This window comes from Lissotriton helveticus, chromosome 5_1 (assembly GCF_964261635.1).
Source record: "Lissotriton helveticus chromosome 5_1, aLisHel1.1, whole genome shotgun sequence".
Classification (NCBI taxonomy): Eukaryota; Metazoa; Chordata; class Amphibia; order Caudata; family Salamandridae; genus Lissotriton; species Lissotriton helveticus.
In genome coordinates this window covers 1,991,466,553-1,991,485,754 of record NC_136065.1, presented here as the reverse complement: position 1 = coordinate 1,991,485,754, position 19,202 = coordinate 1,991,466,553, and the positions used below count along the sequence as shown (strand labels likewise).

The following is a 19,202-nucleotide window of genomic DNA, read 5'->3' as shown; positions in this document are numbered from 1 at the left end:
GAGCGCAGGGACCTGTGGCAGCGGTCCAGTCGCTCGAGGCTCCCTCACATAAAACGTAATGTGTTGGAGGGAGCGCAGCGGACGAGCGCAGCGGGCGCGACGGAGGCGCGCCGGAGTCGCGATAGAGTCAAGCTCGTCTGCGCTCGTCCGCGAGCGTCCGGGGCTAGGGGCTAAGGACCCTGCTGGTCCAGTAGTGTACACTTCCGCTGACTTACTAGCGTTACGACCCACTATCACCACATGCCCCCCCGTACCCCTTAATACGGTGAAACGGACATTTCGTTTAGGCATTACTAATCCCATTAATACAGCCGTGGACCTTGTCTCTAATTATGCGGTGTTGGAAAGTGCGGCTGGCACCATTTGCAATTTTAAATGTGTTTATTTAAACACTCGTTCGATGCCCAAACATCAGATGGATATCTTTCTGCTGCTATCTGATATTAAACCGGATTTGCTTTTGTTGTCTGAGACATGGCTTACTCCGGATTCCTTACCGGACATCTTGGCTGCCTTGCCTGCCGAGTACTACATCATGTCTGTGTCACGACCGGCAGGTAAAATTGGGGGCGGGGTGGCCATTATTGCCAATAGGAAATATCAACTGAGACAACTCTCCTCCTTGGATTTACCTAATGTGGAGAATATTGTTGCTAAACTGGACACTGTTAATGGGACTCTTGTGGTGGTTTTGCTATACCGCCCGCCCCAAAATATGGCTATGTTTCCTGCTACTTTTGCTGAGCAACTGGCCATGCTGACTACTAATAATTCTAAACTACTTTTGATCGGGGATCTTAATCTCTGGTTTGATGATATACTATTAGACCCCCAAGCAGCTGAAATGAAGGATCTCTTGAGTGACCTGAACTTAATACAACATATAGACACTCAAACTCATCAAAAGGGTCATAGTCTCGATCAAATTTGGTCATTGAACTTACCTATTGATTTTATTGATATTAAACCATGCAGTTGGTCTGATCATTTTATTATTAGTTTCTCTTTTTGTGTTGCGAAAGCTCCTCAATTTAAATTGAAGGCTACCAGTTTGACCCGGAAATGGTCCTCTTTGGACATTTCAACTTTTTTAAACTTGTTAAAATCTACCTTGCCAGAACAGAGCCTGGAAGTGGAAATCGCCGATTGTAGGCTTCAAGAATGGCTTAACTCGGCCATCAATGCATCTGTTCCCCTCACCCGCTTCGATAACTCTCGCGGTGCGGCCGCACATAAGTGGTACACACCGGAGTTGAGGAAACTAAAACTTGAAGTGAGGCAACATGAGAGGATTTGGCGTACTAATTATTGCCCTCAAGCAAAGATTGCATACTGTCTAATTCGTAAAGCCTACCAAAAGACACTGCACACTCACAAGACTGGTTATTTCTCCTCTAAAATACTCAATGCGACTAATAAGTCGAAAGAAATATTCAGGATTGTGACTGAGCTGTGCAATGATGAAAGGACTTCTCCCCCAGTTGTCCCTTCACAATGTCTCTGCAATTCCTTGAATGATTATTTCTATGACAAAATAGTATTGATCAAGGATACCCTATCCAGGCTTCCAGTCTGCATGCCGATAGATGACACCTTTTTTAATCCTCTTACTTTGCATTCTTTCCCTTTAATCACAGACCAGATCCTTCCAGACTTGCTTACCAGAGTTAAATCTGGATCTCCTCAGGATGTCTGTCCTCCTCATATAATGAGGGAGATTGGTCGGGCAATCCCTAATAGCCTGCTTCCTCTGCTTAATAACTCCCTGAAGTCAGGGATTGTTCCGGACAGTTTCAAACAGGCTTTGCTGATCCCTTTGAAAAAGAAACCTGGCATTGACTCTTCAGACCTCTCAAATTATAGACCAATATCGTTACTGCCTTACCTATCCAAAATATTGGAGGCCCATGTGACCAATTGTCTATCAAGCTTTGTGGAAACCTCTGGTTATTTACAATCTAACCAGGCAGGTTTCCGGCCTGGTCATTCCACCGAGGCAGTGATATTGGCCGTTCAGAACACCTTGAGGTCTAATGCTGACGGGGACCTGCACCAGGCCTTGGTGCTATTAGATCTGTCCGCCGCGTTCGACACGGTTGACTATACCATCTTGGTCAACCGTGTCGAACAGGCTGGACTTCGAGACTCGGCTCTGGCCTGGATCAGGTCCTTTATTTCAGAACGCACTCAGTCGGTTCGTCTGGGTTCTTTTACAGCTCCTAAAAATATTTCCTTCTGTGGGGTTCCCCAAGGATCCTCTTTGTCCCCCTTATTATTTAATTTGTATATGCGGCCTCTTTTGTTTTCCTTACAACAGTTTAATGTTGAGGTTTACAACTATGCCGACGATCTGCAGTTGGTCTTTGTTTTAAACTCAGACAATGCGGCTGAGGATTTTCGAGCAACCATGTCTTTTATTCAAAGGTGGATGTCCTTAAACCACCTTAAGCTAAACCCGGGAAAAACGGAGCTCATTCTACCTGGGAAGAGTGAGGTCAGTTGGAACCCTTGTTTTTGGCCATCGGACATGGGCTCGCCTCCTAAAAAATCCCGTACAACTAAAAGTTTGGGAGTGACTCTCAGTCAGGATCTCTCCTTGGAAACCCAAGTTGGAACAGTGGTCTCTACGGGGTTTTTCCAACTGAGGAAGATCAAGAAAATAGCACATCTCCTCACAGGTTTGGCTTTAATTCAAACAGTCAGTGCTCTCGTCCTTTCCCACATTGACTTTTCAAATGGCCTCTATTTGGGGGCTCCTGTTGGCCAGTTGAAAAGATTGCAATATTTGCAAAATCAAGCAGCGAGACTTATCTGTAAAGTCCCGAAGTGGGAATCGATCAGGCATGGACTGCAGACCTTGCACTGGCTGCCTGTGGAGCAGAGAGTAATGTTTAAGGTGGGTTGCATTGTGTTTAAGGCTTTGGAGGGCAAGGGTCCCATGTTTCTTAGACAACTGCTGCGTAGATATCAACCTTCACGCTGCCTGAGATCTGCCCACAAAGACCTACTTGAGGTCCCCCGTTTCAAAAGGAAACGGCAGGGAGGCAGCAGTTTTCAATTTTTAGCTGCCTCGCTGTGGAATTCACTCCCCCTGACTTTGCGACACAGCAGGGACCTCCTTACCTTTAGGAAGACATTTAAAACTCTTCTTTTTTCTCAGGTTTACTGTAAGTAGCGACTTGTGTCTTTTATATACTGTTATGTTTGACTCTCTCCAGCGCCAAGAAGCCCTCGGGCGTATGCGCGCTTAACAAATAAAAAATAACATAACATAACATAACACACACAGCTGCACCCAACTGAAATCCTAGTGCTTTAGTATTTCATTGCATGCATGATTCGAGCACTTGGAAGAATATCTTTTCCAGAGACAGAGAGCTTTGCTGATCCAGAGATGTGATTCACCTCTGCTGATCTTGGAGGGATGGGTTCCCCATTTAAGCCTAAGAGACCTTCTATTATTATAAAACCTAGCTCCTAGCAGGGGAGGGTGGTACACAAGGCTCTACAGGACCTGTTTCCACTATCATTGTAATATGATTTCTCCCTTTGTGTTTTGTGGAATTGTAACAATGCTGACTGTTTTATTTCTGATCATATGCCTGCTTATGTTAGCCAAAATACTGCATCTTAGAGCACGTAGTTCAAAATAAACATTTTAAACTTTTTCGTGTCCCTGATTACTCACAATGTGGACTGTTATGAGAATAAAGCGAAAGAGTGTTCTTGATTTCCACCATTCCTGAGAGTACCCCAAGTCGCATGTTCTGGGTTGTCTAATCATTGGTAGCTTCGCTCTAGGACGGAGAGCTAATGAGCTAATGAGAGCTGATGCTAGTCGGCTAGGGGTTCTAGGTTCTGAGGTGAGTTTTTGGTCCACCACAATTCACGGAGGTCCTGGTTTCCTGCGCATAGTGCTGTGCATAAGCCGAATCCCTGCAACATGGCGCACCAAATGTTTGGCCTTATATTTGATACACTTGTGTAGTGCTTAACTCAGTCCACGACACCCTCACTCCTGTTTCCGGTTAACAGTTGTGACGAATTAACCTACCTAGATGGATACATTATAGGTTCATTCAAGCTTGCAATTTTAAAAAGGTTCGTACTTTGAATTCCTACCTGTGTGTGCTAAAACCTATATAGATTTTTCTCTACTGTGTCCTCATGGGTGATGTTGATATTGCCCAGCATAGTCGGGTGCCCCTTCGCAATCATTTGCGAGCATTTGTGGTACCCGTTGAAGGCTTGGCAGTCCTTTTCGTGGTGAGTGCAGACGCTACACACCCATTTCAACTTTTCTACTCATGGGTTACCTTTCCTGCAGTAAATGCGGCAACCAGTTGGACCAGCCAGGATGAAGATTAGTCCCGTCATGGTTAATTCGGTTATGGGGAAGCACCCCACCCCCCCCCCAAGATAAGGACGAGATGCCTTTTTGGCTTGCCGAGAAATTTGACCAACTGGAAGCTGTATTTCCTAGTACGACTCTTGTGGAAAAGCACAGGATTCTGATCATCAGTTTGCAGAAAGACTTAGTACCAGAGGTGACAGATTGTGAGAACTGGGGTAAAGTATTTGCAGCAGTCTATGCAAAGTGCTTCGGCACACCATCTATGACTGTTCTGCCTTCCGTGATCAAATATGTTCAGGATCAACACGGTCCGGAGGCGGCTGTTGAGTTGGGAATGAGACTTGTCGCAGTGTTTGACGTAGTTTCCGATCTCAACCATGCGAACGTAAAGGGAGATGCAGTTAACTTTCAGGTGTCTAATGCTTTGTGCGATGTCCCCAATGCCAATAAGCCCAGGCAGTTACCGAAAATTATTGCGGAGGCTTATAAGACTATTGGCCGCAATAGTTTGGGTGTTAAGCCTTTTGCTAAAACAGCAGCACAACCGCAAACTCAGACGGCTAAGTCTACTAAAGACGACCGTCCTGTTTTTCCTAAACAGAATTGCAAAAAGCAGGGGATAAAGCAACAGAAACAAGGGTAGCGTCCTGCGTCACCGATACCAGTGTCTACTGAGCGCACAAATGATTTGCGCGACCGCCCGAGCATTAGGTCTCTGTGAGCCGGCATCCCGCCAACCCCGACCTGAACTCCGCCCTACCGCACCCTTACCTCTCCCGCTACCCCCGGGACTGTGTCCCCGACCTCAGAACGCCAGCATGGGGACCTGACTCGGCACGCCAACGGAAGCCCAGAGAGTCACGCCCTTCTTTTCCCCACAGGGACCAACCAGAACATCGGGCCGGACAACCTTAAATCTTCCGGACCCCGGAAGCCCCGCCCATATGGCAGCGACAGCACAGGATAAAAGAGGGAACCAGGAAGTGGAAGTGGTCGGAGATTTGTGGCAGGAACCTCGGACTGGCGGACGTGAAGGAGAAGGAGCAGGGGACGGAGAGCAGCTGGCTGAAGCAGACGAGTGGAGCGAAGAGTGGTGGAGTCCACAGGAGGTGGCTGTAGAGCGGCCGTAACTCAACGGGAGAGTTACGGCGGACCGCGTGAGTGCCTTTAACCTCACTATTTCCCCACTCGTTAGGAGCCCCCTGTATAGTCCTTGTAAAGTATTCCCCTTCTCTTTAGTATCACGTCCCCTGCACTGTGTAATAATTGTATAGCACTGCACTGTGTGCCCCGCCGTTTCCCTCACGCCCCGACCGACCACTCTTTCTTCTCCTCGCCCCGTACTCCCTCCTCCCGGGACCTTCCTTTCCTCACTGTCTCTTTTCCGCTCCTTCCCCACACGCCCCGGGTGACGGTTGCTGAGATCCTGAACTAGGATAGGACTAACGGTCCCTTGTTTTCTCTTTTGCTCCCTGCCCTCCGTGGATACACCACGTCACCGGAACCGCCGTTGGAGCCGCGGAAGACCACAAGCTGCAACGCAGACCCGGCGTGGATCCAGTACCCTGACGCCCTCCTTTGTTTTTCCTGTGTTCTACTTCTGTGACTCTGAAATAAATCCCTACTATAGCACACCATATACGGCCTCCTCGCTTGCTTTTCCGGCCCGCTGCACACCCCCTCCCACAGTCTCCTGATAGATTTCAGGTTCCTGATCAACGTTCTCCTCGTTCTTCACAGGAAACATTGGTCTCACAAGCCGATGGAGAAGAACGCATTGACAAACCACAAGGGCTGTCCAACACCCCTGAACCAGGGACAACTAGTTATAACAACAAATGGTTCAGGTGAACAATTTATAACGTAAATGAATTACAAAAAAGAGGGAGAAAAAAGGAAAAAGTGAGAAGAAGCCTAAAGATGCATATACAAATTTACAAACTAACAAGGAACAACAAAAACCAAAATAATGTGTCCTTCTCAAATTATGGCCACAAGGTTTCGACTGCGTTGACCACATAGAACATTCAGACAGTCCATAAATGTGTGAATGTCACGGACTACTTTTTAACACCAGGAGGTTGGGTAACACCAGATAAAGTTATGAGTAACCCTCCCATCCTATTTTATTATCACTTATTCTTCTAATTTTATTTTTCTAATTTTCACACACTTTTTTGAGCACTGCAGCATCAGTCCCTCCGTTTTGATACTAAAATCCTCAGAACATGAGTAGCGAGACCACATTTAGACCTTACTGACCGGCGGTGGAGTTACTTTCTAACATCTGGACCCCCGACCGTGATAGTTGACTGGCTATCCTATAGGTGGTCTTGACAGAATCCCAAATGATGAAGGGCGGTTCCGTGTGGTGACTGATGGGCATCCTTCTCTGACAATCAAAACCAAAAGAGAGAGCAAGGGATGGTGTTCGCCTGGGGTGAACGGGAAGTACTCCTGATCTCCTGATCAAGGACTAATTTAAACAAACCGAGGAGTACCCCCAGAATAAGTTTTTCCTAATGGGGTATTCTGACTGGCAAAAGGAAAGGGTTCATCCTTTTGTAAAAAAACCCTCACTCACCAGCCTAGTGGTGACCTGCTTCATCATCGGGGTCCACCCTGGTGGCCTAGCGTCACCAGGGTGTGCTTCAACACCTGAGGTACAGTGGAGCAGGTTGTGGGTGTAAGTGCAAAAAAAAAAAGATGTTAAAAATTGTCCTGGTTTAGCTTATAGAAAATGTGATTTTTATTAAAAAGCAACTGGACAATATTAAAAGTAAGGGAGATACTGAGAGGGGAGTTACGGCCAAAGTATCTCTATATGTGTATTGGTGTGTAGGTCAACATGTTTCTACCATAAGTTGGAATTACCCGGGATTCATTAGGACCATAAACAAGGAGATGGACGGTATGCGCCCCCTAAAAGGCGCACCCTATCCTAAATCCTCGTGTACCAATAATAATAATCCACATTTGTATAGCGCACAATCACCCGTTAGGGTCTCTAGGCGCTGGGGGCCGTCGGGAAGATTAAGCAAGCTATTGCCCAGAGTTACATGGTGCTGGGCTAACCTGCCGCCGGGGATCGAACCCTGATCCCCAGATTCCAGCGTCAGTCGCCCTGGCCGCGGCGCCACACCTCTCCCAAATGGCAGTGTCGCCAAAGGTAAGATGCTCAGTCCAAAACATTTTTGGGGAGCATTTATTGTGAAAAGCAAAAAGACTTATGTTGTGCCGTAAATTGCTTCGGTGGGCAGGGGGTAGTCACGTCACATAGCGGCCGAGCAGCGGATGGTAGATGTAGGTAACTGGCCTTATGCTTCACTACAGAACTAATATGTCTAACTATGTGACGTGACTGCCCCCTGCCTGCCGAAGCAATTTTAGGCACAACATAAGTCTTTTTGCTTTTCACAATCAATGCTCCCAAAAATGTTTTGGGACTGAGCATCTTACCTTTGGCGACACTGCCATTTGGTACACGAGGATTTAGGATAGGGTGCGCCTTTTAGGGGGTGCATACCGTCCATCTCCTTGTTTATGGTCCTGATGAATACCGGGTAATCCCAACTTATGGTAGAAACATGTTGACCTACACACCAATACACATATAGAGATACTTTGGCCGTAACTCCCCTCTCAGTATCTCCCTTACTTTTAATATTATCCAGTTGCTTTTTAATAAAAATCACATTTTCTATAAGCTAAACCAGGACAATTTTTAACACTTTTTTTTTGCACTTACATCCACAACCTGCTCCACTGTACCTCAGGTGTTGAAGCACACCCTGGTGACGCTAGGCCACCAGGGTGGACCCCGATGATGAAGCAGGTCACCACTAGGCTGGTGAGTGAGGGTTTTTTTTACAAAAGGATGAACCCTTTCCTTTTGCCAGTCAGAATACCCCATTTGGAAACTCTTCTTCTGGGGGCATCCTTCCCTGACCCCTTTGGGGATGACCCTTGTTAGATACACATAGTTTGAGGTTGTCTTAGGGGACTCTTTTAGGATATATTGTGCGTAGATTTTGTTTTAGACCCTCCGATATACATGTTGTTATAAGTCTATAGGGAACATATTGTAGCTTGGTCTTTAAAATTCCCCTGGGTCCTTATTACTTGTTTATTGCTTGAGGAGGTAATCCTCCCTAGTTTCGCACACACAGTGCCCAAGGAGCAGGCGCAGAATTTTGCAGAAGAGTGGGCTCTGGCGCTTGCACCAGTGTTGTACCGTACTCAAGTAGGGTGTGATAAACTTTCGCCCGACAAGCGATTCCATTGCGTTCGATGCCCCAGCCACAACCCCAATATCCCATGCGGCGTGAAGCGAAAGCTCCCGTTGCGGAAATCCTTGAACAATTGGAATATCAAGGTGTCATTGAAACATGTGTGTCTCTCATGAATAATCCTTTATTCACTGTGACCAAGCCTGATAGGTCGTACTGCCTAATTTTGGATTACTGGCATTTAAACTCTCATTGTCGGACCAGTGCTGTACAGAATACCCACGGCTCTGCCCTGATCGATAGGCTCGTGAGAAAAAGGTTTAAACCACAATTGACATTTCCAATGGCTTTTTTAGCCATAACCTGTCCTCGATTAGTAGTCTATGGACAGCCTTTTCCTCGGGTGGCAAACAAAGACATTTCAAAAGGTTAGCCATGGCTACAAAAATAGTGCAGAATTCTTTGCCGCTCGTGTTGTCTCTCTGTTAGAGGGACTCAACCCTGAAGCTTACTCACACATTGATGATATATATATCTCACTGATGAAAAATTATAGCCGCATCTGTGTCGCGTTGAGCGCATCATTGTTATGTTTGCGAACTTCGGTTACAAATTTAACTTTGCAAAATCACACATTGCAGAGTACACAGTGTTGTTTTTGGGCTATGAGCTCAACAATGAAGGTCGAGGTTTAGATCCTCACTTTCTGGAGAAATGTGCATGTTAGCGTGCTACGTCAACTCTGAAAAAGCTACAAACTTTGCTGGGTTTTCTGAATTTTGGCCATACTTCTATTCCCGAATATGTCCAGCGTATCAAGCTGCTTTATGCCTTGATACAACCTACTTTTACCAAATCTTGCTGGCTACCTGAGCATTCAGCTATACTGCAATCTTTGCAGGCTGATCTTCTTGATTCTAAATTCTTGCTGACACATGACAACCCACCAAACCTGGTGATAAGAATAGTGCTGGGCGATGTGGGTTTCACGTACTTAACGTTTAATGAAGGAGACACTGTCTTTATTGCTTACAAGTCACACTTGTACACTTTGGCTGAAATGCGATTTTCTACTGTTGGGAAACTTTTGACAGTACAAAAGGGGGTGGTGATGGACGGAGCATCTGAACCAATCAAACACTCACACCCAGTCAACAGATCTGGGTTTAATCCATCACCGTTCTTTAGCCCACTCTGCCACCCCAGTTCTGACACTGTGCCTCATGGGAACAGTCCAACCCGAACCGCCAAGCCATGCCGTCCCTGGAACGGAAACAAGCTTCCTAGGACGGTTTCTGGCATTTTAGCCGTCTTCAGCCAGACATGCTTGAATCCAGTGGCAAAGTGAGCGAGGGACTCGCGTCTGAGCATACCCTGCCAACTTATGGAGAACAAAGCGGTACAAAAGGGGTGGTGATGGACGGAGCATCTGAACCAATCAAACACTCACACCCAGTCAACAGATCTGGGTTTAATCCATCACCGTTCTTTAGCCCACTCTGCCACCCCAGTTCAGACATGGCCATATGCAAATCAAATCAGTCTGATCCTGTGCCTCATGGGAACAGTCCAGCCCGAACTGCCAAGACATGCCTTCCCTGGACCAGAAACAAGCTTCCTAGGACCAGTTTCTGGCATTTCAGCCGTCTACAGCCAGGCTTGCTTGAATCCAGTGGCAAAGTGAGCAAGGGACTCACGTCTGAGCATACCCTGCCAACTTATGGCGAACAAAGCGGTGCAAAAGGGGGTGGTGATGGACGGAGCATCTGAACCAATCAAACACTCACACCCAGTCAACAGATCTGGGTTTAATCCATCACCGTTCTTTAGCCCACTCTGCCACCCCAGTTCAGACATGGCCATATGCAAATCAGTCTGACCCTGTGCCTCATGGGAACAGTCCAGCCCGAACTGCCAAGCCATGCCTTCCCTGGACCGGAAACAAGCTTCCTAGGACCGGTTTCTGGCATTTCAGCCGAAACTTTTGACAGCAGTGCAGATGGCAATTCTTAAAGAGAGGGCGCGGTCGCAAAGTAAACGCATGTTAGTTGTTACCCCGTATCCTGCCTTGATGGCAGTGACGAAAGCCAGTGAACCCATTTCTAAAGCTTTGCATCCCCGTTGAATACAGTGGGCCACTTCACTGACGTCTCCGGATGTCACGTTTATTTTTCACCCCTCATTGCAGACACAGGAGTTCTTACAGTATGAATGTGTTCATCCTGCTCCTCTGTCCTTGCGCCCGCTTGAGGATTACCATTGTATCATTTATACTGACGGTTCAGGGCAACCGGCGACGTTATCTAAGCATGCTTATTCAGCAGCCTGCGCAATAGTACCAAGGTGAATGGAGAATTCATGTCCAATGTCGTACACACGCAGTCATTAGGGGACTGTACCACCCAATTGGCAGAGTTACGTGCTCTGGTGCTTGCACTGGAGTATGCTGATCACCGTGTGACTACACTCATTGTAAGTGACTCTTACTACTGTGTTCAGTCTTTCAACGACAATTTATTCTTTTGGACTCAAAATTACTATTATGATTCCAAAGGTAGCACAATCAAACACAAAATGCTTTGGGTTAGAGTTGCAGAACTTAAAGAGCGTCTGCCTCTCGTAAATGTAATTCATACTCTTGATCACCAGAGCGTAGGAGTACACGCTGTTGGTAACAGTCTTGCTGACGAAGCAGCAAAGACAGCAATGGCAACATATTTAGTGGCAGCAGTTACAAGATCCAAAAGTAAGATTGATGATAACATCTTGGCAGCTATTGCTGCAACAGAGAAGGAAAGTGATTACCCTAGAGGTTTCCCTTCTAAATACTCTCATCATTTAAGTCCTGATAAAGTTCCCTATGTGAGAATTAACAACGTTGGTGACAGATTGATTCCCAACGCGGACCGCAGGCTTTCCTTGATAACAGCCGCTCTCGAGGGCATGGCCTCAGTGCATGCTGGCGTTTCAGCAACTGTCTCTATCTTGCAGCAACGTTACTGGTGGCGCGGATTGTATAAACAGACTCGCGATTATGTCCTTACTTGTGACATATGCCAGCAGATTAAACCTTCGACTGCTGCGCGCCCAGCACAGACACAGTTGTACATGTCTAATAAACCGTTTGGGTGTGTTTATTTAGATCACTGCAGTCCTTTCTCCTCTGATACTGCGAATAAGTTTATCTTAGTAGCAGTGGATTCGTGCACACGCTTCCTATGGGTCTGGCCTCAACGCAGCGCTGATGCTCGAACTGTCATCAGGGATTTGCGTGTCTTTGTGGGAATTTTTGCATGTGGCACCCTTCATTTTGACCAGGGCCCGGCGTTCGCCTCGAAGGCGTACAAAGAAGCCATGAGGCCTTTGGGGGTGCAGGTCAAATTTTCTTCTCCATATAGGCCTAAGGGAAATTCTGTTGTGGAGCGGATGAACCGTGACTTCAAGCAATCCTTGACAACTAGGGTTTTAGGCACTGGCAGGAACTGGATCGCCCATTTGTATAGGGTACATCGTGCACTTAATCATCTCCCTAGAAGGTCTCTGGATGGGCGGACCCCATACAAAATGCTTTTTGGCATAAAAATGTTTGTCCCGAACCTTGAGGGTCTAGACATGGCAGCGTCAGCCACACCCTTTGACATAGATGATCATTCTGCTGTATTACAGAACCTACAAGAGACTCGAGATAGTCTTGCAAAGGAACATTTGCCCTCCACAACTGATGCTGCACTTCAGATTCCGGTAGTTGGCTGGCTAACTCGAGTTGGTGACCTGGTCCGTGAGAAGGTAGAGTACAAGGAGGAGTTTGGCCCCTCTTATCGTGCACCTGTTCCAGTGCTTCGCGTGCAGGGTACAAGAACAGTCATTTTACCTCCACTTCCTGGTCGCAAGGAAAACAGGTACATCTCCATTGACAATGTCAAATTGCACCTAGAGGCCGATTCTTCTTAGTAGGACTCTAGCGGTCTCTTGTCCAGCAATGCTGAGAAATTATGTTTTGGCCCCAGCTAACACCAACAGGCCTGACATTGCCTTCGAGATGACTACAGTTACTAATCCTTTATTGAATCCACCGGCTGGTGATCCCCAAGAAGATACTGAGTATACCTATCCCACATATGTGTCATTGCCTGGTGTGCAGACAACTGCTTTTGATCAGTCACGTTTTTCATTTGACTCAGACTCAGCAACATCAATAGCCCCATCGAAAATTTATATTTTTTCAGTTTGGTTTAAAAAACATTTTTTAATTCCCCCTTGGACTTTCATCTGGCTGGTGCTTTTGTCCATTTTTTTGTTCATGTCGATTGGATTTGTAGTAATGTTTTCTCGTCTTGGTAATGGACATTATCTTAAAGAAAGGTCTTCAATTAGATTAATTGATGGAACTTTGGCATCCCACTCCTCATCACACATCATGAAGAGGGACCAGACTTTTGTTAACATCACTGCATGGCCATTGTTAGATGGGATTGTTTGGGATGCTGTTAAATTTCAAATACACTGCCCAACAGAGGTGATCAATGTCCCCTATGTACTTCGTGTTTCAATGGGGGGGATGTAGTAAAACAAAATATACGCTCCGATGATTGGGATGTCCAGGCCGTCGAGGCCCTTTTTTCTGATTTGGAGTATTATGCTGCATTTGATACTGAAGATTTATATTTAGATTCTGCTAATTGTGCAGACCTATTCTGCTATCAGCACTATGGCAATCTTTCCTGCATAAAGCAAATACTTTTAGAAATGTGGTTAATTTTACACAATGGGAACATTGTCCAGCTCCCATTGAAGGAAGTTCTAAAACTTTTTGGAGCAAGTTTACATATTTTACTGATTTTAGTTGAACTAATCCAGAAGCCTTTTATTTTAAAATGACTGCAAAGTCCTCTTTCAAAGTTAGACTCGCCCACACTAAATTACTTTATTTGTAGTCCTTTATGGATCCATTAGCTATAGGGGGCTATGAGCTGTGGAAAGATACTGTTGATCTTAAATCTGTTTGGGGTTCTAAAAGCTGGTAGGTACAAGGCACAGAAGCTTTGCATCATGCATGTCTCATCCTGCACCACATGTTTTTGAACTCTACGATTTCTCAAACTACTGGCTTTGGATTGGCTACTTAAAAAAAAAAAATGAATGCTCCTACCATTCCTGATCTAGGTGCTTATCCCGGATGGGAAATCACACAGACATGTCTATGGAGGAATTACAGTCTCTAGTTACTAACACCTCCTTCAATATTTCCGTCTTGAATTCCCAGGGTTGGTTTACTATGGCAAAAAAGTTCAGATTCCTGCCAACATCGTTTTCTGGGTCTGGGTCTGGTTTCCGGCTACACACAGGTTAAGGTGGTCCTCCGTTTTGAAAGCTCACATTCTGTTACTACCTATTCTGTAGGTAAATTGTGTCAAAATTGGTTTAAACATTCCACCTTAGCGCCAGTTCAAAATCATTTATCACAATTGACTAACGATATTGATTTGAATGACTTTGTTAAAGGCCCTGTAGGAGGCAGGTCTAAAAGATGGATATATGCTATTTACAACGAAGTATGGAAATTGTCTCAAGTTGAGGCCGCTTCTAGACTAAGGGCTATTGATCAAGCTAATTTAGAAAAAGTGCTTGCTGTCGTTGATAATAGCATTAATACTCTTTCTTCCCGAAATTTACACATTAGATAACATTGTGTCATCTGTTGTTGATATTGTGCAAGATAAAGTATTTGTTTTGTACCATGGACAAAATCAATTGCTTTCTATTATGCAGTTTGCATGGACTTTACAAACTTTAAAATCTGGGAACGGTCCTTGGGAATACAGGAATATCTATTTTTAACTTTTAATTTGACTGAAAAACAACAGTTCATGTCCATGAAGGATAGAAAAGCAAAATGCGGCTGACCTCGATTCAGCACCTCAGTTTCTAAATTTGAAAAAAAGCAATTAAAGATTCTGTGCAACACTTCCGAAATCTAAAATATATAGATCCTTTATTGTGGTAGTAGTTTAAAATTGGACATCAGCCAACGCGTTTCGTTCCTGATTGGAACTTCGTCACGGCTGAAAGAATACACAAATAAAACCAAACTAAGTCACACCTAATACACAAAACCCCAAATAGAATTTTTTTGTGTTACACACACAATATATATGTATATATATATATATATATATATATGATGCTCAAGGTTTCAACAGGATTTGTAGGAACCACGCACTCCAGGGTCGTTTTCTTCAAACAATTTTATTTCGTCGTTTGAAACAGACGCGTTTCGGCGCTCCGCCTTCCTCAATGTTACTGACATGAAAGTCAGCGGGGATATATATATATATATATATATATATATATATATATATCTACAAATTAACACATATCAATAACATTTATAGATCGGCACAAAAAACCAAGATACATAACATAATGGAGTATATCCACAGGACTGTCATAAATGAGGAAAAACACAATATTTGTATACGGAGCTTGCATTTTAAAAGGTAATCCAGTGCCAGCTATTACACCAACTTTCACACTGCTAGCTAACGGTAGTTATTCACTTTTAAATAATGAAGATTGCTGCAGTATGCTGACAGGGATTCCGTACATTGTGACTGTCTCCCACCTGTAGTTTGCTGCAAAAATGTGCTTTTCCTGCCCCGCATGGGACTCGAAATATCAATCTGGCCTTCGCTTCCGACCTTGAAAGCAGAGTTCAACAAGATGAGCACAATAAGGGCTTTATTGTCCCAGAGAGAAGTCGCCCTTACTTCTTCCCGTGAAACATTTGTCCTTCACGTGGCAAATACTCGCACCAAGGTGCATGCGCTTTTAAATACTGATCTCCCATTTTGTTTTGGCGCTTTGATTCACACTATATTATATATATATATATAGTGGAGAAGTGTGGCTCAATGGTTAGAGCGGCAGACCCTGATGCAGAGGTCTGGCCCGGGACCAGGGTTCGATTCCCGCCACGGCGGGTCTTGGGCTCAATTTCCCCGGACCTGATAATTCTCGCCTCAGTGTCTAGTCTAATCATGGGTCCCACTCTGTGACTCTGGGCAATAGCTTGCTTAATCTCCACTACGGCCCCAGCAGCGCTGTGGATGCCTGGCTTCACCTTGGGGGTGCCCAGGAGTGGACATTTCACAGGAAAGCCAGGATGGGTTCCGCAGCGGTATGAATACAGCGCTACGAGGCCTCCGGGTAGAAGTGCGCTATATAAAATACAAACATTTACATTTATATTCAATGCCTCATCCACAAGTGGCCTGGCTCATTTTTTTAAAGTTGTGAGCTCCGGCCTTGTGCCCTCATTCCAAACTTTATTTGGTGTGATACCGGCATTTTTTCAATCTTTTTTCTCCAGCATCTTCGGTGGTTTACCGTTACTTCTCGCCTTGGCTGCCAGTGTCCTGCTGTTGATTTGCTTGCTAAAAAATGGCTGCACAATCTGTGTCACAAGACGGCCTTCCCCAGCTGCTCCAGTTATGCAACCGGATGCTTGAGTTCTATGGAACGCTACCTCTGGCCACCTCGAGTGTAGCCTATGGACTATCCTTCCAATTCTCCATTGCCTGGATTGTCATTTTGAATGGGCTTTGGATTTGTGCCTCACGAATACGGTGTCTCCTGCCCCGGGTTATGATCGACTGATGAGTCCCTTCATGGCCCATGAGTTGGACTGTTCTGGTATCGGGATTACGGCCTTTGCAGCTGCGCAGGGAGTTCTAGGTAATTAGGACATATGTGCAGCGGCCCATGACTTCCTGGCGCAAAGTTATCTTGAAGAACATGCAAGTTATCCTATGATGGTGCTAGAGGCTCCTGTTATCGGAGAACATGTATGTTCATTCACTTTATTAAATTGGATGGCTGACTCGTTTGCTGATGATAACAATGACTTCCTCTTGGAGGTTGTTGCAACATACTGTGCCTAAACGCTGATGGATTGAATTGGCACTTGTTCTTCTACAACGGGTACTGAACTCGAAAAAAAAATTGCGATTTTTTTCCATTACATTTAATAAGCAGAATACCACCTTTTATCGTTTTTTGGTTTTTACTGAACTATTTCGAACTTATCAATTCCTTCAGTTTTGCAAATTTTGAACTTGGTTCTGTCTCACTCGAACTTAAACTCTGCGTTCCTAAATTGCTTCCCTTTTGGTTCGTGTTCCGATCAGAGGAGTGTAGTGAGGGCGGGGTTCTACTCGCACACATTGCTAGGTTAGTATTAGCGTTTTAGAAGTTAAACGCCATTTTGTCACTAATGCCACTTTTTGCACACGACACTGTAGGTAGCTGTTGTTGCAAGTTAGAATGCTTTATTTATCTTCACATCAGAACGGTTTGTTTTCCACATCCCTAGACTTACACCACATCCTAAGTCAGTACACTGCCAGCAGAAGTCTTTAAGGTCAGATTAACAATGTATGCTGTGATTTAGGCTGATCGGCCCACGCTCTAGACATAACACGCGCACAGCTGCACCCAACTGAAATCCTAGTGCTTTAGTATTGCATTGCATGCATCATCCAAGCACTTGGAAGAATATCTTTTCCAGAGACAGAGAGCTTTGCTGATCCTGAGATGTGATTCACCTCTGCTGATGTAGGAGGGATGGGGTTCCACATTTAAGCCTAAGAGACCTTCTATTATTATAAAACCTGGTTCCTAGCATGGGAGGGTGGTACACAATGCGCTATAGGACCTGTTTCCACTATCATTGTAATATGATTTCTCCCTTTGTGTTTTATAGAATTGTAACAATGCTGACTGTTATTTCTGATCATATGCCTGCTTATGTTAGCCAAAATACTGCATCTTAGAGCACGTAGTTCAAAATAAACATTTTAAACTTTTTCGTGTCTGATTACTCGCGTTGTGGACTGGTATGAGAATAAAACAAAAGAGTGTTCTTGATTTCTACCATTCCTGAGAGTACCCTAAGTCGCATGTTCTGGGTTGTCTAATCATTGGTAGCTTCGCTCTAGGACGGAGAGTTAATGAGACACTGATGTTAGTCGGATAGAGGTTCTGGATTCTGAGGCGAGTTTTTGGTCCGCCACAATTCATTGAGGTCTTGGTTTCCTGCGCATGGTTCTGTGCATAAGCAGAATCCCTGCAACACTTCCTGTGTTTTGTACTGTACCCTATTCCATAAAACCCCTCTTTCCCGAACACAAACATGGGAAAATCTACCTTCCGCTGTGCTGAGCTCCCTCTGCCCACCCAGAGGTGTGGCTATGGTTATGGACAAATCCTCCCTTGCGGTTACTTCAAAACAGTTCTGGGGTTGCTCCCCCTCCAACTGGGTTTGAAAACAAGCTCGCTAATAAAACAAAAGGGCGCTAGGCCTAGGTGTCAGCTACATCTGCCAGTGACATGGTAGGCATTCTTTAAAGCTCAGGAAGAGGCTGGACACAGCCCCCCAGGACATCCTGCTCAGGATGAAAAACATCTCCCCACACTCAAGCACATTGTCCACTGTCTGAGAGCAATACACATCTCACCACAGAGTAGCCATCAACAATAAGGTGTCACTGAACACTGGCAGAGAGGCATCTTTCTAAAATAGTCATTTTCAAACAAATAATATAAAATCTGATTTAAATTATTATTAAAATGAGTCCTTGAATCATTTTCTAACTATTCCTAAACTAATGTTATGCATTATAAGATGTTGTAATGTAACCCAGTGTTTTCCCATGTGAAAGCCAGCCTTGCCACGTTGAAAAACGAGTTGAAAGGTTTTTCACTGCCAGGACATGTACAACGTAAGTACACATGACCTACATTTTAAATACCATGCACCTTCACTGCCTTAGGGGTGACTTATAAGTATTAACAAGCATTTACAATGCAATAGGTCTCGCAGCATTAAAGTTTGAGTTATTGGCATTGTGTATGACAATGCCATAGTTTCTCCTTGATGCAAAAGTCAGGGGAACAGGGCAAGGACCTACATTAATGTCATGGGGCCACATCACCCTGAACACTATTACTGCATCATTGCAGAAACAGTTCCCATGCCTGCACTCCCTAACTGCATACAACAGCCCTGGCTAAGCATACCACCAAGCCCTGGCTAAGCATACCACCAACATGTAATTGTGCACACACTTATATCCATTAAATTCTGGCTGAAAGGCATGCGCTTGGGTGTAAGGAAGAAAAACACCCTCCAGGCTGCAGTCCCCGGGCTGCTCTGGGATGCACACTCCTATGCTCACAGCACCCTACATGCAACATAAAAACAACACTTTGTGCATTAAAATCACAGTCTCACAAAAAAGCATAAGTCCAACATTATAATACACACGTGGTTGGCGCCGCGCTCTGGAAAAGTAAACACAGACCACTTACCTTGTTCAACAGACCAGCTGGCGGAGAGTGGACAGCGCCGCCCCTCAGCCCGGGGAGGGTCAGCCAGCGCCCAGGTCCGCGCGCCCCAGGTCGAGGAGCAACAGAAGGAAGGGAAATTTGGCGTTATCTGCCCAGTACCTTAACGCGGTCTTTGTGCAGCGCCTCAGAGGGCTCCAAAGCGCTGTAAATTCAACATGAAACAGAGGGAGTACTGTGGAGAGGCAACCAACAAACAGGAGAAAGGAACAATC

At 45.2% G+C, this 19,202-nt stretch overlaps 1 protein-coding gene across 10 annotated transcripts in view; it reads right to left on the bottom strand.

The window, feature by feature from the left end:
• LOC144756143 (uncharacterized) overlaps positions 1-19,202 on the bottom strand; it is a 435,391-nt gene that overhangs the window by 294,793 nt on the left and 121,396 nt on the right. The window contains exon 1 of one of the 10 annotated variants that reach the window (XM_078645719.1): positions 18,952-19,132. The exons of the other annotated variants lie outside the window; for them this stretch is intronic. The gene's annotated coding sequence lies outside the window, so the exon portion shown is untranslated. Of the gene's footprint in view, positions 1-18,951; positions 19,133-19,202 lie in introns of those variants that run through there. 10 annotated transcript variants of the gene reach the window in all.